The sequence below is a fragment of the Mesoplodon mirus genome (assembly GCF_964341445.2).
Source record: "Mesoplodon mirus genome assembly, chromosome: 9".
In the NCBI taxonomy this organism is placed as follows: Eukaryota; Metazoa; Chordata; class Mammalia; order Artiodactyla; family Ziphiidae; genus Mesoplodon; species Mesoplodon mirus.
This window is the reverse complement of record NC_138985.1, coordinates 99,376,372-99,404,146: the sequence shown is the minus strand read 5'-3', so window position 1 is coordinate 99,404,146 and position 27,775 is coordinate 99,376,372.

Here is a 27,775-nt window from a genome sequence, read left to right as displayed (position 1 = left end):
AGTGGGAGGAATATTGAAATCTCCACTGATTTTTTTTTCACTTTCATTATTTTTTGTTTCATGTTTTTGAACTTTTTATTAGATGCATGTATAATTGTTATGTCATCCTGCTGTATTGACTCTTGTATCATTATGAAATGTCCTTCTTTGTCACTAATAGTATGCCTTTTTTTTTTTTTTTTTTTTTTTGTGGTACGAGGGCCTCTCCCTGTTGTGGCCTCTCTCGTTGCGGAGCACAGGCTCCGGACGCGCAGGCTCAGCGGCCATGGCTCACGGGCCCAGCCGCTCCGCGGCACGTGGGATCTTCCCGGACCGGGGCATGAACCCGTGTCCCCTGCATCGGCAGGCGGACTCTCAACCACTGCGCCACCAGGGAAGCCCAGTATGCCTTTTCTTTTCTTTTTTTTTTTTTTTTTTGCGGTATGTGGGCCTCTCACTCTTGTGGCCTCTCCCGTTGCGGAGCACAGGCTCCGGACGCACAGGCTCAACGGCCATGGCTCACGGGCCCAGCCGCTCCGCGGCATGTGGGATCTTCCCAGACCAGGGCACAAACCCGTGTCCCTGCATTGGCAGGCGGACTCTCAACCACTGCGCCACCAGGGAAGCCCCAGTATGCCTTTTCTTAATGTCTATTTTCTATATTACTATATCTAACTGGATCTCTTATGCTTACTGTTCTTATGATATTTTTTAATCCTCTTATTTTCAACCTATACTGTCCTTGATTTTAAGTACATCTCTTATAGATAGTATATAGTTGGTTCTTGAATTTTTATTCAGTTGAACAATCCGTCTTTTGATTAGACTATTTAGGTCCTTTACATTTAATATTATTATTAGTAGTATTATGGCTATGATTTTTAGGTCTGCTATTTTTTATTTGTTTGATTTGTCTATGCAGAAAATTTTAAATGCATTTAGGTCATAAGATACAATGTCAATATAAAAACAAGACGCTCAAATTTATAATAGTGAGGGAAATAAAAATATAAGAAGTGACCTTACTTCTGACAGCTTGATAAAGCTGTGAGATACTTTTCTGCAGAGAAAAGCATACACCAAAAAATATTACTAAAAATAATTGAAAAAACACTGGAAAATGGTCAAAGACAGGCAAAAGTATGAGAAATGTTTACGCATTTAAAAAAGTCAACAAACTACTCTGTATTAGGTAAAAATGCGATTTGTTACTTCCTTGTCTTGGGGTATTCTCTTCGCCCCCAGCTTGAGCTGAAGGTGGTAGACTTAGTTCATGACAGATGGTACTGGAGCTGTTAATGTAAGGGAGGAGATTTTGTAAGCTGAGATAGCAAATACTCCATATTTTTTGCTGACTGATAAACTACGTGCTCACATAGGTGATCCCATGGAGCCTGAACAAAACCCTGAAAGTCTAGGGAATTGTACAAATTTTCTATGTCTTTGAAGCTATTCCTTATCCAGTCAATATTTTAATAGCTTCAAACATCTGATCTACAAACATCTGATCTAAATTTGGTTCATAGGAACCAAATTTAAAATTATAGAAGATAGAGAGATAGGTAGGTAGCTGCACACTGCACATGAGACAAATTTCACAGATTGAATAAAGGCAATTTCCTATTAGTACAATGACCAAAAAAATAACCCTCAGAAAAATAAAACAGTATATTATACACAATTAACTCACTTTCAAACAAAAATTACTAGACATGCAAAGAAACTGAGATTTGTAACCCATAAATTAGATTTGGATACAGCATTCCTCATAACATAGGGAAGTAATATCTTCTTGAATCACTTGGAAGGAAGGAACTAAATGTGTGTTTTTTAGTTTTCCTTTGTTCCCTATATTATTTCTGATTCTTCCAAGTATTTTTTCCCTTATTTACTTAGCTTAGTTTTTCTCTTCCATGTTTCTGGCTTTACTTTAACATCTGGCATTCCTTGATTAGTCCATTCATGTTCAAGAATGAGGCCATGAACACTGATCATGCGCTCTCCAATGGAGATGCTGCTCTTTCCACTCCACCCCACCATCCTCTAATCCATATTTATTGGTCCATAAGTCCATAAGAGATTTTCTTGACTTCAGACTCATAATAATAATAGTCAGGGTTATGGTCTGAATGTTCATGCCCCACCCCCACCCTCTCCAAATTCACATAATGGAATTCTATTGCCCAGTGTGATGGTATTAGGAGGTGAGGCCTTTGGGAGGTGATTAGATCATGAAGGTAGAGCTCTCATAAATGGGATTAATGCCCTTATAAAAGAGGCCCAAGAAAGCTCCCTTGCCCCTTCGACCATGCGGACACAATGAGAAGTCTGCAGTCTGCAGCTTAGAAGAGAGCCTTTCCCAGAACTAGACCAGGCTGGTAGCCTAGCCTGATCTTGGTCTTTTAGCCTCCAGAATTGTAAGAAATAAATTTCTGTTGTTTATAAGCCACCAAGTCTGTGGTATTTTGCTATAGTAGCCTGAAAAGACTAAGATAGTCAGGGAATACTTAAATTATGGGCAAAGCTGGGAAGTTTTTCTAGACTCTCAGATAACAGAAGAATTGGAGTGTTAAAGACCTTGAACTCTCAAACCTAAAATGTATTATCAGAGATACATTTTTTTTCCCATCCTACAACTTTTGGGAAGATCCATACTTGTACCATTTTAGGAAGATAAAAATCTCTTCTTTTTTGAAAGATACTCAATTTAAGAATCGTAGGAATCAATGGATTTTGCCTGCAAAACAGGTTACTTTTAAATGGCCAAACTAAAACAATACAAGGTCTTTAGGCAATTAATAATTTATCAGTCTTGAAAAAAATTAAATTTTTCAGTAAATCAACCAAAGAATTTTTCTGAATGTATCCCATCAGCACTTCCTGCAGTGTATGCATGTGTGTTCAATACAGTTAAACTTTTAAAATGGAGGAAATGTCTACACGTAAGTGACTCTCTAAAAGTGTTTTGCAGAGTAGCAATCCTAGGAGATAATCCTTGAAAGAAAGAGTTCCCTAAGCAATTTACTTTGTTTTCCTCTTGGGAGTCACATTGCATACAAACACACTCTAAGAAGCCATCAGTAAACAAACTTGTATCACCTTTAAACTCCTTTCCAAATGCTTTGCCATAAGAATAATTTTCACATTAAAACCCATGAGTATGTTTCAGAACTCTAATATTGAATAGAAAATAGTTTAGGAAATGCATGTCTAAGTTCATGCTCTGTGGTCGTAAACTAGAAATCTGTGGAAACGTGAACAAAAGCACAGTTATTAATTATGGTACATTTTTGTCAAACAGAAGTTTTCAAAATTTATGCTGTTCCAGTCAAATCATGTGGGAAAAGATTATCAAAGGTTTGAGCCAGAGTTTTTTGTACTAAGACCCTTAAAAACTCAGGCCCTTACTCCCATCACTGAAAAAAATTGAAACTATTTAAGCAGTATTTAAAAATACTCAAAAGAGGACTTCCCTGGTGGCACAGTGGATAAGAATTTGCCTGCCAATGCAGGGGACACGGGTTCGATCCCTGGTCCGGGAAGATCCCACATGCCGTGGATCAACTAAGCCCATGCACCACAACTACTGAGCCTGTGCTCTAGAGCCTGCGAGACACAACTACTGAAGCCCATGCACCTAGAATCCATGTTCTGCAACAAGAGAAGCCACTGAGAGAAGAAGCGCACACACCGCAACGAAGAGTAGCCCCCGCTCGCCTGCAACTAGAGAAAGCCAGCGTGCAGCAATGAAGACTTAACGCAGCCAAAAATAAATAAAATTAAGGAAAAAAATTCCTCAAAAGAAAACAATTTCTTGACAAAATATATAAGCAAATGGACCTTTATTTCTTTATGAGATAAATATCTTGCTATCAAAATATCTAAAATGTTGCTGTTTTGTAAATCATAGACATCTTTTGTTAAAATGTGCCTGGATAAACATGTCTAAAAAGCTATAAAAATGAAAAACTGCTAAGTGCTCTAGTGCTATACATGACATTGAACAGGACAGTTGAAATCCTTGTTAGAGAAGGTCCTGGCAATTCTAGTCTTAGTATAGGAAGAGAGTCTGTTGAGTTGAAAACAGAATTAAAATCAAAATGTTCATTGATGTTTGCACTTATTTTTAAGCGGCAAGACAAGTATTTTCAAAGGGAATCTTACTTTGAATTCTAATATTTAAAACAAATCAAAGTTGTGCTGGATTGATCAGAGTTAAGTGCCCTCCAAGCCCCCTTGGTCCCTAAGAGCTTCTCTTTACCCTAGGTAATGAATGGTTCAATAGACTCATCTAGGGAAACCTTTTTAAAATGTAGAATTCTGTACCTCTTGGGAAATGGCCTTAGGCATTTGAAGGAAAATACTGATAATGTTTAGTGTATCTTGATCTAATTTCAGAAGTCCCCTTCTGTTCAAACGTTTCCAGTATTTGGAAACCCATTTTCTAAAATAATATGATTCTAAGATGTGTCTTTCAGTGTTTTCTCCTAATTTGCATAGTTGTGGGTTTCACTGCTATTCTCCTTGTAGTGTCTTCTGGGAGGGCTGCCATTAAATGCCAGGTGTCAGTCTACTGAGGTGGATTTTTCTGTGCTTTATGGTGTCATTATGAATTACACCTGTGACACACAAAGAAAAAAAGAAGATATTAGCTGTACTGAGAACTACTGGATACTAATCTCACCTTCAAAAAAACTTTTGCTGGTTTCTCTGCGAGAATGAAGTTTAATCATTCCTCTTTTTCTGTTTTATCCTGTTATAACTTATGAGCTGCATTTTTCTTTCATGCTGATGTGTACAAAGTGTTCGGTATCCCCAATTGGTCTGGGGCATTCTTAAATATGGAACTAGACCTTCCACTTTTTACTTCTTTCAGAGAACAGAGTAGAAAAATAACAGCAATATTGATTACCTGTCAAAGCATTACAATTAATCTAGTATTATAAGTGGTTTCATTAATAGAAAGAAGATCAGGCAGTGGGAACCATAGGACTAGAAAGGCTTAAGATTCAAGAAAATCGTTTTTTAAATGAAAATGTTCCTGTCAATTAATTTGAAGCATCAAAGTCTATTCCAAGGGCACTAGGAAATTCAACTTGGTAAGGGAGGCTCTTGGGAAATCCTTATGAAATGTAATAACCCCTCTGTTTTATTTTGATTATTTTGCATTCTCATTTATCCAAATTTTGTTAAAGCAAAGCCTATCTTTTCAGTGCAACAGAAAGGAAATAAACAGAGAAAAAACTAAGGAAGGACTAGAAATGGATTACTCTTTCTGGTAACAGCATAATGAGATTAGAGATTTTCTTCTTGTTTTGTTTTCACTGAGGGCATTTTGATTCTGGACTAAAGGATTCTTCATGACACTGTCTTCTCAGCATGAGATGAATCACTTTCATAAGGGTGTGTGTGTGTGTGTGTGTGTGTGTGTGTGTGTGTGTAAACTGGTCTTGGTTGTTATGCCACAGTAAACACTTTAAAACTATAGATAAAGTCCTGGAAGCAATTCCAATAAATAATTAGAAAGTGCCTGTGTTTGCCCTTCAGGGAACAAGGATTTCTAGAACACCTAGAGACTCACTGTAGACCAAGTTGAATGAAAAAATCTGATATTTAAAAAAATTCTTCCTTGCTTTCAGAGTTTTATATGTCCAAGGTTACAATTATCTTCCTGTGGGAAATGATTAAGCATTCAAATTCTATCCCATTCATTTTCTCTGCACTTTTTGCATGTCCATTCACTCTTGAAGACTCAGTTTTGTTGCTTGCAAGCTTTTTTGAATTTTCTGGGCAACCTTATGCACCTCCATCTCACAGTTACACAGATCTGTGTAAATGCTTTCAACAGAGCATTTCACATCATATTGTACCAGTTTGGTTTTCCCTGGACAAATGAAACAACTGAACAAAGATTACCAAATAACAATCTGTACATCACAGTTGCTATTTGTCACACACCAAGAAAATGGCATTTTATCTTCAGACATCTTGTCTTCCCTAAGAGCTGGTATATCACATTCCTATTCCATCTATTTTCCATGTGATGTGCTTTGGAAGAGGGCAAGTGGGCACAGTGGCTCTAAAGCAAGAAAAAAATAACTCCTACTTTGTGTGATTATTACCTTTGAATTGCTATGGTTATTTACTGAGTTTCCCTGATTGCACAATTGCACTGGACCCGAATCCTTTACAAGGCTCACCTTTATTTTATTCCCCTTTTCTCTGAAGTGATTCCATTATTACGATGTTGGGATTTAATGATCAAGATTTTATACCAATTTCTGATATTGGGTTCTACTCATTGTTGGAATATAAGCTCCAAATGCTGCTGTGACTAAACCTAACCCATACCCCAGGCTGCCAAGACTCAGTGAAAGCCTTAACTAGAAGCAGCTGCTGTTTGTTGAGCACTTTAGGCTTCTGATACAAGCAAACAAAAAAGGGATAAAAAAAGGGGGATTTAAAAAAACCTAATAGCCTAAAATGTGGTGCTCTTGAGAGCTGATGTAAGAGGTGGGGTAAATAACTCAGCTGCCAGCTATTAGGTGCTCCAGAAATTTGATAATGTCCGTCAACTTTGAGAACCACTGAAAGAGCCAAAGAAGGTCATACACATATACAGTATCTTTCTGGGGGTATGTGACTGAGTATCATTTTCAAACAAAGATAGCCAGCAGAACCCATTATGTGTCTGGCAAAACCCAAAGAATATAATATATATTAAATCAATAATAAAAATGTCTAGGAACTAACCATTTAAACTCCTTGGAGATACACCAGAAATACACCTACACGTGGAACAACTCCTACAGATCACCTACTGAACGCTGGCAGAAGACCTCAGACCTCCCAAAAGGCAAGAAACTCCCCACGTACCTGGGTAGGGCAAAGCGGAGAGATTCCCGCTCAGAGGATCAGTGCCGACCGGCACTCACCAGCCTGAGAGGCTTCTTTGCTCGCCCGCCGGGGCGGGCGGGGCTGGGAGCTGAGGCTTGGGCTTCGGTCAGAGCGCAGGGAGAGGACTGGGGCTGGGGGCGTGAACACAGCCTGAAGGGGCTAATGCGCCACAGCTAGCCGGGAGGGAGTCCGGGAAAAAGTCTGGAGCTGCCGAAGAGGCAAGAGACTTTTTCTTCCCTCTTTGTTTTCTGGTGCACGAGGAGAGGGGATTAAGAGTGCTGCTTAAAGGAGCTCCAGAGACGGGCGCGAGACGCGGATGAAAGCGCGGACCCCAGAGACGGGCGTGGGACGCTGGGGCTGCTGCTGCCGCCGGCTTCCCCGGGAGAACGCACGGCGCGCCTCGGGCTGGTGCAACGTCACGCCGACCTCTGCCGCGCAAGCTCGCCCCGCACCGTGCCCCTCCCTCCCCCACCCCCGGCCTTAGAGAGCCAGGGTCCGTGAAGCCGCTGCTCCTTTAACCCTATCCTGTCTGAGCGAAGAACAGACGCCCTCCGGCGACCTACACGCAGAGGCGGGGCCAAATCCAAAGCTGAGACCCGGGAGCTGTGAGAACAAAGAAGAGAAAGGGAAATCTCTCCCAGCAGCCTCAGAAGCAGCGGATTAAAGCTCCACAATCAACTTGATGTACCCTGCATCTGTGGAATACATGAATAGACAACGAATCATCCCAAATTGAGGAGCCAGGAGTCAGTGCTGTGCCTCTGAGGTGGGAGAGCCAACTTCAGGACACTGGTCCACAAGAGACCTCCCAGCTCCACATAATATCAAACGGCGAAAATCTTCCAGAGATCTCCATCTCAACACCAGCACCCAGCTTCACTCAACGACCAGCAAGCTACAGTGCTGGACACCCTATGCCAAACAACTAGCAAGACAGGAACACAACGCCACCCATTAGCAGAGAGGCAGCCTAAAATCGTAAGAAGTCCACAGACACCCCAAAACACACCACCAGACGTGGACCTGCCCACCAGAAAGACAAGATCCAGCCTCATCCACCAGAACACAGGCACTAGTCCCCTCCACCAGGAAGCCTACACGACCCACTGAACCAACCTTAGCCACTGGGGACAGACACCAAAAACAACGGGAACTACGAACCTGCAGCCTACAAAAAGGAGACCCCAAACACAGTAAGATAAGCAAAATGAGAAGACAGAAAAACACACAGCAGGAGAAGGAGCAAGATAAAAACCCACCAGACCTAACAAATGAAGAGGAAATAGGCAGTCTACCTGAAAAAGAATTCAGAATAATGATAGTAAAGATGATCCAAAATCTTGGAAATAGAATAGACAAAATGCAAGAAACAGTTAAAAAGGACCTAGAAGAACTAAAGATGAATCAAGCAACGATTAGAAACACAATAAATGAAATTAGAAATACTCTAGATGGGATCAATAGCAGAATAACTGAGGCAGAAGATCGGATAGGTGACGTGGAAGATAAAATAGTGGAAATAACTACTGCAGAGCAGAAGAAAGAAAAAAGAATGAAAAGAACTGAGGACAGTCTCAGAGACCTCTCGGACAACATTAAACACACCAACATTCGAATTATAGGGGTTCCAGAAGAAGAAGAGAAAAAGAAAGGGACTGAGAAAATATTTGAAGAGATTATAGTTGAAAACTTCCCTAATATGGGAAAGGAAATAGTTAATCAAGTCCAGGAGGCACAGAGAGTCCCATACAGAATAAATCCAAGGAGAAATACGCCAAGACACATATTAATCAAACTGTCAAAAATTAAATACAAAGAAAACATATTAAAAGCAGCAAGGGAAAAACAACAAATAACATACAAGGGAATCCCCATAAGGTTAACAGCTGATCTTTCAGCAGAAACTCTGCAAGCCAGAAGGGACTGGCAGGACATACTTAAAGTGATGAAGGAGAAAAACCTGCAACCAAGATTACTCTACCCAGCAAGGATCTCATTCAAATTTGATGGAGAAATTAAAACGTTTACAGACAAGCAAAAGCTGAGAGAGTTCAGCACCACCAAACCAGCTTTACAACAAATGCTAAAGGAACCTCTCTAGGCAAGAAACACAACACAAGGAGAAGACCTACAATAACGAACCCAAACAATTAAGAAAATGGGAATAGGAACATACATATCAATAATTACCTTAAATGTAAATGGACTAAATGCTCCCACCAAAAGACACAGATTGGTTGAATGGATACAAAAACAAGGCCCATATATATGCTGTCTACAAGAGACCCACTTCAGACCTAGAGACACATACAGACTGAAAGTAAGGGGATGGAAAGAGATATTCCATGCAAATGGAAACCAAAAGGAAGCTGGAGTAGCAATTCTCATATCAGACAAAATAGACTTTAAAATAAAGATTACTAGAAGAGACAAAGAACGACATTACATAATGATCAAGAGATCGATCCAAGAAGAAGATATAACAATTGTAAATATTTATTCACCCAACATAGGAGCACCTCAATACATAAGGCAAATACTAATAGCCATAAAATGGGAAATCAACAGTAACACATTCATAGTAGGGGACTTTAACACCCCACTTTCACCAATGGACAGATCATCCAAAATGAAAATAAATAAGGAAACACAAGCTTTAAATGATACATTAAACAAGATGGCCTTAATTGATATTTATAGGACATACCATCCAAAAACAACAGAATACACATTTTTCTCAAGTGCTCATGGAACATCCTCCAGGATAGATCATATCTTGGGTCACAAATCAAGCCTTGGTAAATTTAAGAAAATTGAAATTGTATCAAGTATCTTTTCCGACCACAATGCTATGACACTAGATATCAATCACAGGAAAAGATCTGTAAAAAATACAAACACATGGAGGCTAAACAATACACTACTAAATAACTAAGAGATCACTGAAGAAATCAAAGAGGAAATAAAAAAATAACTACAAACAAATGGCAATGGAGACATGACGACCCAAAACCTATGGGATGCAGCAAAAGCAGTTCTAAGAGGGGAGTTTATAGCAATACAATCCCACCTTAAGAAACAGGAAACATCTCGAATAAACAACCTAACCTTGCACCTAAAGCAATTAGAGAAAGAAGAACAAAAACACCCCAAAGTTAGCAGAAGGAAAGAAATCATAAAGATCAGATCAGAAATAAATGAAAAAGAAATGAAGGAAACGATAGCAAAGATCAGTAAAACTAAAAGCTGCTTCTTTGAGAAGATAAACAAAATTGATAAACCATTAGCCAGACTCATCAAGAAAAAAAGGAAGACTCAAATCAACATAATTAGAAATGAAGGAGAAGTAACAACTGACACTGCAGAAATACAAAAGATCTTTTGTATTGGCAACTCTATGCCAATAGAGTATAGTTGTATTGGCAACTCTATGCCAATAAAGTGGACAACCTGGAAGAAATGGACAAACTCTTAGAAATGCACAACCTTCCAAGACTGAATCAGGAAGAACTGGAAAATCTGAACAGACAAATCACAAGCACTGAAGTTGAAACTGTGATAAAAAAATCTTCCAACAAACAAAAGCCCAGGACCAGACAGCTTCACAGGAGAATTCTATCAAACATTTAGAGAAAAGCTAACACCTATCCTTCTCAAACTCTTCCAAAATATAGCAGAGGAAGGAACACTTCCAAACTCATTCTATGAGGCCACCATCACCTTGATACCAAAACCAGACAAGGATGTCACAAAGAAAGAAAACTACAGGCCAATATCACTGATGAACACAGATGCAAAAATCCTCAACAAAATACTAGCAAACAGAATCCAACAGCACATTAAAAGGATCACACACCATGATCAAGTGGGGTTTATTCCAGGAATGCAAGGATTCTTCAATATACACAAATCAATCAACGTGATACACCATATTAACAAATTGGAGGAGAAAAACCATATGATCATCTCAATAGATGCAGAGAAAGCTTTTGACAAAATTCAACATCCATTTATGATAAAAACCCTGCAGAAAGTAGGCATAGAGGGAACTTTCCTCAACATAATAAAGGCCGTATATGACAAACCCGCAGCCAACATCGTCCTCAATGGTGAAAAACTGAAACCATTTCCACTAAGATCAGGAACAAGACAAGGTTGCCCACTCTCACCACTCTTATTCAACATAGTTTTGGAAGTTTTAGCCAAAACAATCAGAGAAGAAAAGGAAATAAAAGGAATCCAAATCGGAAAAGAAGAAGTAAAGCTGTCACTGTTTGCAGATGATATGGTTCTATACATAGAGAATCCTAAAGATGCTACCAGAAGACTACTAGAGCTAATCAATGAATTTGGTAAAGCAGCAGGATACAAAATTAATGCACAGAAATCTCTGGCATTCCTATATACTAATGATGAAAAATCTGAAAGTGAAATCAAGGAAACACTCCCATTTACCATTGCAACAAAAAGAATAAAATATCTAGGAATAAACCTACCTAAGGAGACAAAAGACCTGTATGCAGAAAATTATAAGACACTGATGAAAGAAATTAAAGATGATACAAATAGATGGAGAGATATACCATGTTCTTGGATTGGAAGAATCAACATTGTGAAAACGACTCTACTACCCAAAGCAATCTGCAGATTCAATGCAATCCCTATCAAACTACCACTGGCATTTTCCACAGAAGTGGAACAAAAAATTTCACAATTTGTATAGAAACACAAAAGATCCCGAATAGCCAAAGCAATCTTGAGAAAGAAAAATGGAGCTGGAGGGATCAGGCTCCCTGACTTCAGACTATAATACAAAGCTACAGTAATCAAGACAGTATGGTACTGGCACAAAAACAGAAAGATAGATCAATGGAACAGGATAGAAAGCCCAGAGATAAACCCACACACATATGGTCACTTTATCTTTGATAAAGGAGGCAGGAATGTACAGTGGAGAAAGGACAGCCTCTTCAATAAGTGGTGCTGGGAAAACTGGACAGGGACATGTAAAAGTATGAGATTAGATCACTCCCTAACACCATACACAAAAATAAGCTCAAAATGGATTAAAGACCTAAATGTAAGGGCAGAAACTATCAAACTCTTAGAGGAAAACATAGGCAGAACCCTCTATGACATAAATCACAGCAAGATCCTTTTTGACCCACCTCCTAGAGAAATGGAAATAAAGACAAAAATAAACACATGGGACCTAATGAAAGTTAAAAGCTTTTGCACAGCAAAGGAAACCATGAACAAGACCAAAAGACAACCCTCAGAATGGGAGAAAATATTTGCAAATGAAGCAACTGACAAAGGATTAATCTCCAAAATTTATAAGCAGCTCATGCAGCTCAATAACAAAAAAACAAACAACGCAATCCAAAAATGGGCAGAAGACCTAAATAGACATTTTTCCAAAGAAGATATACTGACTGCCAACAAACACATGAAAGGATGCTCAATATCTTTAATCATTAGAGAAATGCAAATCAAAACTACAATGAGATATCATCTCACACCAGTCAGAACGGCCATCAACAAAAAATCTAGAAACAATAAATGCTGGAGAGGGTGTGGAGAAAAGGGAACACTCTTGCACTGCTGGTGGGAATGTGAATTGGTACAGCCACTATGGAGAACAGTATGGAGGTTCCTTAAAGAACTAAAAATAGAACTACCATATGACCCAACAATCCCATTACTGGGCATATACCCTGAGAAAACTATAATTCAAAAAGAGTCATGTACCAAAATGTTCATAGCAGCCCTATTTACAATAGCCCGGAGATGGAAACAACCTAAGTGTCCATCATCGGATGAACGGATAAAGAAGATGTGACACATATATACAATGGAATATTACTCAGCCATAAAAAGAAACGAAATTGAGCTATTTGTAATGAGGTGGATAGACCTAGAGTCTGTCATACAGAGTGAAGTAAGTCAGAAAGAGAAAGACAAATACCGTATGCTAACACATATATATGGAATTTAAGAAAAAAAAATGTCATGAAGAACTTAGGGGTAAAACAGGAATAGAGACACAGACCTGCTGGGGGTGGGCTTGGGGATATGGGGAGGGGGGCGGGCTGTGATGGGGCGGGGGAGAGGCATGGACGTGTATACACTGCCGGGCGTGGGGTGGATGGATGTTGGGGGGTGGCTGCGTGGCGCAGGGGGATCGGCTCAGTGCTTTGTGGCCGCCTGGAGGGGTGGGATGGGGAGGGTGGGAGGGAGGGAGACGCAGGAGGGAGGGGATGTGGGAACAGATGTATATGTATGACTGATTCACTTTGTTGTAAAGCAGAGACTAATAAAAAAAAAGAAAAAAAAAGAAAGAGAAAGACAAATACTGCATGCTAACACATATATATGGAATTTAAGAAGAAAAAAAAATGTCATGAAGAACCTAGGGGTAAGACAGGAATAAAGACACAGACCTACTAGAGAATGGACTTGAGGATATGGGGAGCGGGAAGGGTAGGCTGTGACAAAGCGAAAGAGAGGCATGGACATATATGCACTACCAAACATAAGGTAGATAGCTAGTGGGAAGCAGCCGCATAGCACAGGGAGATCAGCTCAGTGCTTTGTGACCGCCTGGCGGGGTGTGATAGGGAGGGTGGGAGGGAGACACAAGAGGGAGGGGATATGGGAACATATGTATATGTATAACTGATTCATTTTGTTATAAAGCAGAAACTAACAAAAAAAATGTCTAGAAGTAGAAAGCCAAGATAATAAAAATTTCCAGGTACCTAGCACCAGTGTAAGAAACAGAATTTTTGTCTCAAAATTACAGTGAATCGTATTTCCACCTGAATGTGTAGATTCAGAGAATTTTTATAGTTATTCATAAGGCAGGATTTAGACATGAATGCTGAGTGAAAAAGAAAACAGCTTTTAAAAACTCACCACAGTGACACTCCAATTATAAAGAGCACATATAGTATTCAGATCTTAGCTTCTAAAGACCATATTCCAATAAAAGAAAACAGAGCTCCTTGCAGAAATGGATGATTCTAGGACTGGGGGATGGAAAACACAAGATGAGCATAGAGATTGTTGTTAATGCCAGAAAGTAAAAAAATGCTGAAACCAAACCAAACAAATAAAAATGGGGTTTATCAAATTGACACAGGAGCCAACTTCGAAGTGTTTCCAAAGTGTTCCTAGTTGAAACAATTTGAGCAACAAAATAAGTAATGATAGTATTGTATTATATCACAAAGTATAAAATAAATACTCATGAGTCCATACTGATAAAAATAAACACTTGAAGAAATAAATAAATGGGGGAGAAGGAACAAATGATCCTTACAGAAGAACTCCAAATAATAGTTAATTCCCTCCTCTTAAGTATGGACTGGACTTAGTGACTCACTTCCAAGAAATAGAGTATAGAAAGGAAAAAAGTAGTAATTTTATAGTGGAGAAGCTTGACAGACACCACCATAACAAAGCGATCAAGATAACATAGCCAGTAACCAGTCATATTATCATACACCCTCTAATTTGATGCAATGAGAGGACACCTCAGCTCTGTGGCTTTTCCCCCCAAATCCATAATCCTAGTCTAATTATGCAAGAGCATTAAGCAGGTCAAAATTGGGGATATTCTAGCAAATATTTCACAAATACTCTTCGAAAGTGTCAAAGTCATACAAATCAAGAAAAGACAGAAACTCTCACAGAGGAGATATGCTGACTAAACGCAAATGGGTATCCTGGACTCTATTCTGGAACAGAAGAGGGAAACTAGTGGAAAAGTTGGAGAAGCCCAAATTAAGACTTGTAATTTAAGTGATAGCATTGGGACAATGCTAAGATCTGAGTTTTGAAAACTATGTTATGGTTAAGCAAGATGTTAACATTAGGGGAAGCTGGGTGAAGGGTATATGGGAATTCTCTGTACTATCTTTGTAACTTTCTGTTAATCTAAAATTATTCCAAAATAAAAAGCAAAAAAAAAAACCACTCAAAACTTAAGATAGTATCCTTATACAGATTACATTTTTGGTGCCTATATTAGAATAAGTGCTTCCCCTATAAAGTGGGAAAGTATTTGCTCCACCCAGAAACTTTTATTCCTGTTCTCCTTACATGCTGGAATACATGTATTCCAAAGACATGCTTGGTGTTTATGGTCTTAAAAATGTTCATAAATGTAAACTTGGTTCTTCAGAGTTGAACCAATAAACACAGCTAATGGTTCTCAACTCTTACTGTTCATCAAGTACCTAGTGTGCTTAAAAGAATATAAAGGCTGGAGTCACATTCTCAGAGGTTCAGATTCCATTGTTCTGAGGTGACACCAAGGTATTGGTATTACTTTAAGATCTTCATAGGGGAATTTATTATGTAGTTAGTTTTGACACCCACTATATCTAATTTATTGAGGCATTTAAGAATTGGTTTTCCAGAAAGATGAATATATTTTACCTTAAATCCCCAAAAAAGCCATTGGTTAATTTCAAGGACAAAAAAAGCCAAATATGATTGTTCTACTAATAGAATAATTATTCATATATAACAATTGCAGAGTAGATATGGGAACTAGCAGGAATATCAGGAATAGATGTCAAATTGTTTTCATAAATTGATGCTGATTTTTCTACTTTGAGTGCAATATAATGAAAGCAGAGAGGTGCGTCAAAGGAGGGTAGAAGAGATGCATAAAAATGAGGATCTGTCACTTATTTAGCCCAAGGCTCCCTTATTAGCTTCATCCAATACGAGTAGTAATCTGTTCTTTATGGCTGTTGCCCACTCATATTAGTATGCAAAGATTGCCCTGTTATTGGTAAGTGACTTTCATAGCATATTATCTACTGTGCATACTAATATAGAGTGATGGAAAAGTGGTAATGTGAGAAAGAATTTGGACTTGAGTTTTTACCATTTCCAGCCGACTTCATGGTGCCTCTGAATATCAAGGACAAGGGAGGGAGATAGAGATAGAGATAGATGACAGATAGATAGATAGACAGATAGATGACAGATAGATAGATGATAGATGACAGATAGATAGATGACAGATAGATAGTTACATGACAGATAGATAGATAGATAGACAGATAGAAATGGTTTGATTTCTGGTGGGGGACGCGTTGAGTGAAACAGAAATCTCATATGTAACATTCCTTATTCATGAACTCATATGTCAGCTTTATTGAATTTTTTAATAGGAAGGCAACTTTGCTTTCCTTATATTTTAAAATTCCAAATTTATTCAGTTAACAGGGATTAGAAATCCTTATAGCTCAAAATGTACTTTGGTTTCTACCATTGACTTGATGACTTGATCCTAGAGCTTGATGATCCTGGGGTGTTTTTTAAAATGTATTTTGATTTACTGTATTACGTGCATTTTATAGCTATCCAACAAATATCTCTCGAGCAGCAGCTACATGCAAGACCCTATTCTAAGTCTGTGGGTTCAGCAATGTGCTGAACAGACAAATTGTTATAGCAGGTCTGATAACCAGATGTTTACATTTATAAACAAATCAAACTGGAACATTCAATTCACACAATGGTTATCAGTAATTTTATAGGTATTGTCTAATTTTTTTCTTGAAGGATACTTGTTTAAATGATCTCTTTCTGTATAAAGTTTTTCTCATAGAGGAATATTTGTCAATTTACTCATTCATTTATTTATTCATTCCTTCATGGATAACTTGTGTTCATCAAATATTTCCATAGCTTCTTCCAGAGGAATGAAAGCTTTGTGAGAGCCTCGAGTATGCTATATTTTTCTTTCTATCCAGTGCTTGTCACAATGCCCTGTATATTATGAGATGTTGAATAAATTCTAAAAGATTGAATATTTGCTATATACTGGGTTAACAAATATGAAAGCAGGCTCCTGATCTCTTGGGCTTCTTGCCTTAGCTAATTGTTTCTTGTTTATTTAAAATTTTGGGGGGGACATCTCCCCAATGGGCACTTATATTTCCCTCCAATTATATTATTTTTTCTGCAGTAGTAATTCCAAATACCCCTCCGAGGATTTCTCCCAAATCTTGTGAATGATAAAAATCACTGAGATTGTTTTAGTGGGAATTTAAAACAAATTATTTATAGTTTTATATTATGAGTCTAAAAATACATTGATATGTTTTATTTGTTGTTGTCATTGTTACTTTTCTTGAGATTTCATTGAAAAAATCATCTTTAACCTGGGTTGAAATTAACATTTCTTACATGCATGTTCAGAAAGGAAATATGAAAAGCTCTGTGCTATAAGAAGCTACAATTTTAATGACTGTTTTTTTTTTCCAGAATTTAAAGATAAGGAACAGTGTCTTTGGCCTTTTGTGGAGAAGTAAAGGAAGCAGGCATTTAGCCTAATTTAAAATTACAGCATCATTGTCCTGGTTTTGTTCCTTAAAAAGTACAGCCATTTAAAATTAATTTTCGTTGAAGAGTTTACTATCAGATGCTAAATAAAATGCTTAAAATGCAGGGTTATCCCATTATAGATGAGGGCATTTATTTGAAACACTTGAGCCGAATGTTCATCCAGAGAACACTGAAATCTGTAGGAAAAGGAGCTTTCCTTTACAGATTATGCAGACTCAGAACCACTTTCAGAAGATACATTAGAGTGTGGAGGAAAGAAGGAATTAGATATTTTGTATTAATTCCATATTTCATAGTAAAATTTTGAAGGAAGCATTTAATAGTACTTGCTACTTTTCTGTTTGAAGTAAACTTCTTAGATTAAAGACATAGTGGCTTTGAGAAGCAAATCTGCTCAAAAGGTGTTGAGGCTAATTTATAATTAAATCCAAATATAATTGAAGTTTTTATGTTTAATTATGGAATTTTCTATTCAGGAGATTTTGCTTCTGAATTATCACTGAAGACTGAGAGTTTGAGGTTATTTGGATAAAATTATATGCTGTATTCTTTACAAAAGTGGTAGAGAAGATACTGACATGAATGATATATCTTTCCAGTTGCTAAGCTCAGCAACATCACTGAAAATGGTGGGTTCTACCTAGCTGAAGTGATAAAATTAATTGATGGGACAACAGCCTCGAGAGCCATGAAGCAGTGAAACACCTGAAAATGAAGCTGAGTATCTCTGGGCAGTTAGACATTGGCATGCAGATGATGACTCCTAAATGTCCTTGGTATGGCATACTGACCACCCACACTTTTAGCCAGAAAAGAAAGAAATCAAGGAAGAAGGCAACTAGGTACAATATCTCAATTCAAAACTTAAATTCTAGGCTGCCTTTGCTGTGGAGTAGTTCATGTGGTAAATGCTTTTGAGGGAAACTGTACCTCACAGGGAATGGCAGCTTTGACCCTTCATTTATAGCTTCTTTGTAAACTTTATGGTGCTCACCTCTGTCTCCATAAGACGTGCCTCTTATTCTTGCATATATCTGTGAGATATGAGTCCTTATAATAAATTCTCCATAAGCTAGCTTGTGGGGGTTTCTGTTTCTTGAAAACAAATGATAATCCTGATGGAAGAAATATCATATATTGAGGTTTGGGGAAGTCATTCTGGCTTATACTAGTTAAGTTTATATAATAAACTTGATTGATACTAACTAGAACAGATTGGTTTGTGGCCTATCACACATACATTGCCCGTCTGCTTTAACCAGAAACAGAAGGTACATTGTCCAGGAGTAAAGAATTCCATTTTCAAGGTAGAGATAAATGCTTCCCTTCCTGGGATGTCAATACTAGTACTCCTTCGATGATAAGGCTCCCTTTCCTGGTGCCAAGGCCATACTGAGTCACTGTATGTGTTGATCTGTCTTTTTATTGAAACTTTGAAGAAATGTACCCTGTCATTTTTGATGTTCTTTGGTCTGACAAGATATAAAACTGTGCTGAAAACCATGCTTATTTGGAAAAGTTCCTCAGAGCTATTTGAGAGACTGTCTCCCGGGCTATAGTCCTTAGTTTGACTAGAATAAAACTCTCTTCTATTCTTATTATAGATTATTGATTATTTTCAATTGCAATTTATAACTTTAAAGATAATGTTCTACTCTGCAACCTGTCCTTAGTTAACCAGACAGTGTGAATAACTTTCCATGTCAAGGAAGCCCATCTAGGTTTTAATAGGATAGTATCTGCTTTTATGAATGTATCATAATTGATTTTCATTAGAATGTTTTATATGATTTAAAATTTTTAGTATGAAGATATGTTCCTAAGAAACACAAGAGAAATACTAAATGGAGCAAAGAAAAAATGCAATCACATTTTGATCACTAATGTCCATTACTAACATGTTGGTTTATTTTCACTCCAATTGTTATTATTTTTATTATTTGTTTCAATTTTTTAATCCCTCAAGTAATATTTTTACTCTGTTTAAAAATTAAAACATTACCAGGAAGGTTAATTTCCTGTGACAAACACTCTCAATTCTGATTCTTCAGTTATTGGAATGAGGTCTTTTTTAGTTTGTTGTGTAATCTTCCAAAATGTTTCCCATACATTTATATACACATACATGTAAAATATCATTTTATCTGTGTGTCTGTGTTAACTTATGCTTGTAAATACAAGATTTATTCTGTGTGCCTATTACTTTACAACTTCCTTTTCTCACATATGTTTATTTAGTTCATTTCTTTAAATACTTGCATAGCATTTCATACTTAATAAATTTTGCCTTCCCTGTTATTAGATACTTAGATTTTTAACAATTTTCACCAAAAATTCTTTGTTCAGAGCAACATACAAAAACAAACACACACAAAAATATAAGCTCCCTATATTGGCAGGATACAGGCTGATCTACATTTTACGAGGCCAACCAAATAATAGAGAAGGATACACATCTCTGAAGATGGAATCAGTAGCCTTGTAAAACAATGTCCAGAGGAATTTTCCCCTTAGAACAGAATCTAGGCATTTCCCTCTCTCCCAGAATAGGGAGGCTTTATGCTGCCCAAGGGGCCTGCAGCCTTGCTGTGGACAAGTGATACTGTGTGCCTCCCAATGTTTCTGCTATTCCTGTCCCTATTTCACCATTGCACTTGTGATGTGTGTGGCAGACATGGGGAGTAAAGTAGTGTGGGTGCAAGTAACTTGATTTTTTTCTTAGTTCATAGGTTGCCAGACAAAAGAAGGACTACCTATCACACAGAGATTTTTGTTGCTGAGCTGGTTGTACTGAAAGGATGGCTGTCCTCCTTGAGGAAGAAGTTGATGAATTTTAAGGGAGGAAGGGAAAGTGGAATGGATATTTGGTGATCAGATGGTCAATATGACAAACTCTGGAGGAGATGCTTAGATGCTTAACACTGATTTTCCTCTTTCTGAGAGAAGAAAACTTATGAGTTTAATCTCTCTATACACATATATATGTATATATCTCATTATAGCCATTCTTATATGTGTATAGTGATATTTAATTGTGGTTTTAATTTACATTTACCTAATAGCTAATGATGCTAACACTTTTCATGGGCTTATTTGCCATCTGAATATCCTCTTCAGTGAAATGTCTGTTCATGTACTATGCTCATTTTCTAATTGGATTGTTCAATTTTTAATGTTGAGTTTTGAAAACTTCATATATTCTATGTACTATTCCTTTGTTAGGTATGTGGCTTGCAAATATTTTCTCCTAGACTGTAGCTTTCCTTTTCATTTTCACAGAGTCCTTCACAGAGTAAAAGTTTTTAATCCTGATGAAGTCCAATTTATCAAATTTTCCTTTTATGGCTCATGCTTTTGGTGTCAAATCTAAGAACATTTTGCCAAGCTCTAGAACAAAGGATATTTCTTCTGTGTGTTTTTTTAAGTTTTGAAATTTTATGTTTTATGTTTAAGTTTGTGATGCAATTTCATTAAATTTTGTATAAGGTATAAGATTTAGTGTGAGGCTTTGTTTGTTTGTTTTGTTTGTAGATGTCCAGTTGCTCCAGCACGATTTGGTAGAAAGGTTATTTTTCTTCTTTGAATTGCTTTTGCACTTTTGTCAGAATCAGTTGTGTTTATTTGTATAGGCATATTTCTGGGTTCTCTATTTTGTTCCATTGATCTATGTGTCTATCCCTCTGCCAATGCCACACAGCTTGATAACTATGGCTATGTAAGTCCTGAAATCGAGTAGACTGATTCCTTTCAGTTTATTTTCCTTTTGAAAAACTATTTTAGTTATTCTAGTTCCTTTGCCATTCCTCATATTTTTAGAATAATCTCTATATCTAAAATAAAATCTTGCTGAGATGTTGACAGGAATTATGTTAAATCTATATATAACTTGGGAGAATTGACATCTTTACTTAGTTTGCTTAGTTTTCTAATCCATGAACATAGTATGCATCTATATTAATTTAGATCTTTTTTAAAAATTTCTTTCATCAGCATTGTTTAGTTTTCATCTTATATTTTGTACATGTTTTCTTAGATTTACACCTAAGTATATGATTTTTTTGAGTAGTTGTAAAAGGTACTGTATATTTTTTAAATTTAGTGGTCTTCATGTTCATTGTTATTATGCAGAAATATAGTTGATTTTTGTATGTTTGTCTTGTATCGTGTGACCCTGCTGGACTCATTCTAAGAGGTTTTTTTGGTACATTCCCTTGGATTTTCTACAGAGCCAATCATGTCACCTGCAAATAGGGACTTTTTTTTCCTTCTTTTAGGATCTGTATGCTTTTTCTTTCCATTTCTTACCTTATTGCACTGGAGAGTACTTCCACCATTATGTAATATGAGTGGGTAAGATGGGATATTCTTGTATTGTTCTTGATCTTATGGGGAAAGTATTCAGTCTTTTGTCATTGAGTATAATGCTAACAAATAGGTTTTTGAAGATGCCACTTATCAAGTTGAGAAATTCCCCTCTATTTTTCTGAGAGTATTTTAAAATCATGAATAGATGTTGAATTTTGTCAAGTGCTTTTCTGCATCACATAATTATATGATTTTTACTCTTCAGCTTGTCAGTATGGTGGATTACATTGAATGATTTTTCAAATGTTGAATAAGTATCTTGCATTCTTAGAATAAAGCACAATTTATCATGATACATCTATATTCATGATTGGTGTTGGTCTGAAGTCTTTTTGTGTGTGTGTGCTTTGTCTAGTTTTTGTAGTACTAACTTCACAGAATGAGTTGGGAAGTTTTCCCATCTCTTCTTTTTTTCAGGTAGAGATTGTATATAACTGGTGTTAATTCTTTTTTAAATGTTTGGTAGAATTTTTGAGTGAAACCATCTGTAACCTGGAGATTTCTTTGCTTCTTTCTTTCCTCCTTTTAATAATTTAAACGTATGAATTTAATTACCTTAATAGTTATAGGGTTACTTAAATGATCTATTTTCATATTGGGTGAGTTGTAGTTGGGTTTTTCAAGGAGATGGTCTACTTAATATAGGTTACTAAATTTATATATGTAGAGTTTTTTGCAGCATTCCCTAATTATCCTTTGGATGTCTGCAGATCTGTAGTGATACATACTGCTTAACTCCTTATTAGTAATTTGTATCTTTTCTCTATTTTCCCATTGTCCATTTTGCTAAATATTTATCAATTCTGTTAATCAAACAACCAGCTCTTTGTTTCATTAATTTTTCTATTTTGGGGGAGGTAAATGCTCTTTTGGGGGTTTTATTGCAAATTGTCAAATTTCTCATGAAAACAAAAATTTACTAACAAGTTTACCAGTAGTAGGGAAATAACTAATGCTTTTCTTGAGATTAGATGTCTTTTTAAAAAAAATTGATAATATTCTCTATAAAATGGCATCTCTTTATTGTTTTAATTTGTATTTTTATTAAAGATGAAGATAAAAACATTTATACATTTAAAAGTCTTTAATTTACATTTCTATTTTTTAGGGGTTGCCTTTTCATTACTTTGCCAATCTTCTGTGAGGCTCATCTTTTTACTATTGATTTCCAAAGCTATTTATATAATAAGGGCATTAATTTTTTTCTGTTATATATACATATATTGTTTATATATATATATATATAAACAATTCCTAGTTTGTTTTAAAGCTTTGTTGAAGGGAGATTTTTTTAGCATAGTTTTTTTTGTTTTAATTTTTCAAGACAAATATGAAAATTTTTTTCTTTGGGATTTCTGCTTTGGGTATCAAAGCCCTAAGTTTCTAAAGCATCTTTCTCAGATACGTAGGATGAAAAAGGGGGCAGCTAATAATAGCCACTAATTTCACAGGGTATTCTATAATTGACAGTGTCTATAAAGAACTTCATCTTTTCTTGAGATAAATGGGCATTATAATGTGTTTTTATCTTCTAACCTTTAAGCATTTACAACCAAATGGAGTAAGATAAAAAAATAAATCAAACATATTATTATTTTTGATTCAGAGAGTAACATGCTAAAATTGACACTTTTTTTTTTTTTTAGCCCTGACAAGGAGGTCAGAATACTTAAGATTGTCTCATGGGATATTTAGCATCTAAATAATGTAACAGACTTCCCCAAACTTAGGGAAATACTTCTAAATGCCCTAAAATATTATCATCTCTGCCTCCAGCTAAAAAGAGTAACCATACCCCTGCCTAGTGTAAGAACCAGTCCTGTTGCCTATATAATACAATGACTCCAAATTCTCAATATATGAATTTCCCAGTGGTTTCTTCTAATAGTTTTCATTGAACTCTTCAAATTCCAATCAAAACAGCTGATAATATAATTTTTATATCACCAGTAGAAGAAGATTTGAATGATGGTTCATTTGTTCTTTCATCTATTTATTGTTATTGTTTATATAGAGCTAATATATTCTTTATCTTCTGTTTTAGGGGAGATCCGTTAATCTTTTTTTTTTTTTTTTTTTTTTTCTTTTTGCGGTATGCGGGCCTCTCACTGTTGTGGCCTCCCCCGTTGCGGAGCACAGGCTCCGGATGCGCAGGCCCAGCGGCCATGGCTCACGGGCCCAGCCGCTCCGCGGCATATGGGATCCTCCCAGACCGGGGCACGAACCCGCATCCCCTGCATCGGCAGGCGGACTCTCAACCACTGCGCCACCAGGGAGGCCCCGAGATCCGTTAATCTTATGTGATTTCACCCTATAATGGTGAATGAATATTTACAAGTAGTCTCATAAGTAATCACTAAAACTTTTGTTTGAAATTTTCTTTGTCTATATATTTCCTTAAAGATGGTTCACAGGAAACATTTCATTTCTTTTAGGTAAAACATTTCTGGCACAAGCCAGAGATGGTTGAAGTCACCATGGCTCATGATTAAATTTTAGATGTTTCTGTGAAAATCAGTCACAAGAAAGAACATTAATGATGTCAGCAAATAGTACTTTCAAACACTGCCCTGTTTAAGGCAGAAATTCCCTCACTGATCTTTCTGTGCACACCACCACCCATTGTCTATACCACTACAAGAGTGAGATTTTAAAATATCAAATTTGACCATATGCCATCCCTCTTCATAACCCATTAACAGCTTGGGATAAAGATGAAAATCTTCAATATGGCCTGACCAATGTCTCCATAGACTAGTGCCTCCATAGACCATTTCCGAGAATTCCACCTACTCACTCATCTTCAGCCACACTATTTCCATGGAGAGACCTATTTGTCTATTCCTTGTGTAGTACTGCACTTAGTGCAGAGCCAGGCATAGAATTTCCACTCAATAAATATTTGCTGAATAATTGATTTTGTGAACAGATGGAAGAATAAATAATATTTGACTCCTGACTTGTTTGGCCAGCCCATTAAATTAGACCATAGTTCTAAAAAATTGGATGCCAAATGGTTCTCTTATTCCTAGTCCCTGTCCTGATATTCTGCCTTTTGAATCCATCCTTTTGAACTGGAGTCTTAAATTACTTTTTAAAGGATTCCATGGAAATTAAAGACATTCACTCTGCTTCTGCTTTAATGAATATCCCTTGTTTATCACTTAGGGATGCAGTAGGTAACAGATGGTCCATTAAAAATAGGTGCTTTGAGGAAAGGTTAATAAGGGTACTATGTACAAAGGTGATGACAGCGTTTAGGAAATCCAACAAAGAGTAGTGCAAGACCCTGGATAGTCTGCCACAGTTCTTAGCTCCAATCTATCTCTTCAGTCTGACTTTTCTTTGCAGGTATAACTACTTTGAATTGAAAAATTATTTCCAACTCTTGAGGCAATTGGTGTAAGAAATATGATTAGAACTCTTAGGAATGAATAAGGGAAATAAAAAACTAAAGTCGCAGTTTTCATATTCAATAATTTAACTTGAAAACCTCAAGGAGCTTCATAAGAATTTATCCCGAATATTTCTAAAGATGGCTATGATTTTTTTCATCCTCTTCTCCTCACCAAAAAATTAAAAAAAAGTTTTTTAAAAGGGAAGATTTTAATTTTAGCAAGTTGGATTCTAGCTAGGAAAATACACAACAGATCTTGGTGGTTCCTGAACTACCTTGAAAAGCAAATATAGTAGTCACTTGAATGCATATATTATTTTGAAATAAATTTTAAAATTTAATCATTGGAATCTATAGCTGGCCCTACCAACACCATTTGGGGACTGGTCTGCACTGACAAGACCTCAAGAAGCATTTGCTTATCTTGTGACAATATTCTGAAATTCTTTGGACTTGAGGACATGGGGAGGAGGAAGGGTAAGCTGGGACGAACTGAGAGAGTAGCATTGACTTATATACACTATCAAATGTAAAATAGATAGCTAGTGGGAAGCAGCTGCATTGCACGGGGAGATCAGCTCAGTGCTTTGTGATCACCTAGAAGGGTGGGATAGGGAGGGTGGGGGGGGGGACGCAAGAGGGAAGGGATATGGGGATATATGTATACATATAGCTGAATCACTTTGTTATACAGCAGAAACTAACGTACCATTGTAAAGCAATTATACTCCAATAAAAAATGTTAAAAACAAATCTATAGCTAAAATAAATAAAGTAAAAAAAAATTCTGAAATTCTTGGTTCATACCTGACAGTAACTCTTAAAAGACTTTCCTTACAAACTTGAACTTATTAGGGAAGGGGAATACAATATCCTCTACTGTAAGCACATATGAAATCTACCTATTGTCTATTAATTTCCTACTGCCTGAGTGTGCTCTTTTAAATGTGAAAGAGCAGTCTGTTTCCTTACTTACAGGTGATCACATTGGTGTAGGCCAAATCATTTAACTTCATAAGTCACATATTCTTCATTTGAAAAGGGGGATAATAATGAGTACTGCTAAGAGTTAGGTATAAGGAGTAGTTTGGGGTAAAATACAGTTCACTGAAAAAGTCACTAGACATGTTATGAAGGGGTGTTTGTTTCACTGATGGTTTCACTGTTTTGTTTGAGGTTAGCAGGAACTCTTCTGTTTGAAGACTAATGTCAGAGTATCTGACAATCTTATCAAAAGTTCTAAAAATGCCAATAACTGTAAAAAACTTGAGAAGGTTTAAGGTGAAAAAAAGCTGTTCTGCCTTATCAAAAGCTTCAAACTCCTAAGAGCTGCACTACTGTCATACAACACCACAACACTAGTGGGGTGTCAATACAGAAATATATATATATATGTGTGTGTGTGTGTGATATATATATATATATATATATACACACACATATATCTTCCCTGGAAAGGAATAAGGGGATACCAATGTAGGAATATTATATTTTTTCTTTTTTCTGTCCTGTAGAATTTATCTACATTTTTGATAATGAAATACAAGATTCCTGAAAACAGATTTACTCTGCCACAATATGCAGTTTGGTCATAAAGTGCTTATCTTTTACTGCTAAGTACAACTAAGATATGGAAATCACATCTTGGTTAAAATAAGAGATGGTGCATTGCTTTTCTTTTCCTTGTTTATAGTGTAAAACAAGTTTATATTCATTCCTCATCCTCTTTTGTTCATTTAGTTGAAACACTCATGCTTTTCTTGATAATTTTTGAGATTTAGATTTTTGCCTGTATCGTATTTTTAGGTAGAAAAAATAGATGAATGAATTTACTCTGAGGGGCATTCTATTTAATTTCCTAAATGTATCTTTCAACTTAATACACAAAATAAGACTCCACATAGCATGAATTCTCTGGAACACCTACCTAGTGGCGTGCCCACTCTAATCCCAGACACACACAGATCAATCTCAAATCCTCAAATCACATGAGCTCTCGGCAGTTGCTTAAAGCATCATAGACCACAGATATCAACTTTCAACCCCTAGTGTCAATTCTAATCTTCTATAAAATATTTCTGATGGTGATTTGTTTAATCTTTAAAGTGCTTAGAATAATGTAATATTTTGACTAAACCAATGAGATTTCCTGAGGTAGTACAGCTGGGAAATGGTATCATCAGGACCAGAAACCATTCTCCAGCAGCTGCCCTTGTGTTCCTCCACTTCACCAAAATAAAAGATGACCATATAACATATTATCCAAACCAGCACTTTTGAGGGTGGAGGTACAAGAGGCATAATTAATTACATCATGCCAACTGATGTAAACCAGTTCTTGACCCAGGAAACCAGGTCAAGTGGCTTCTATGTGCTTCCAGCTTGTGATAAACCATTTGTAGGATTTGAGTCCTGGCTGTACCACATACCAGCTGTGACCTTGGGCAATTACATGGTCTCACAGACCCTCCAATTCCCTACCTATAAAATGGGTATAATAACCTCTCATTTAATTATGGCCAGATCTAAGTAATAAAATACGTGGCATATAAAATGAGTTATATCTGTGTAAGATACCAATAATTGTATTACTGTGATATGTATGATTATTCAAGCAAAAAACTAAATTAAAGAACTTGACCATATCCAGAAGGAAATGATAATTGCATTCTGGATGTTTCAAAGTTAATTCTCTGTTCAGAAGAAGTGATCCTGAGGGTCCAGAGGTGTCACTTGTTTTAGAAAAGCACCTGTGGGTTGATGAGA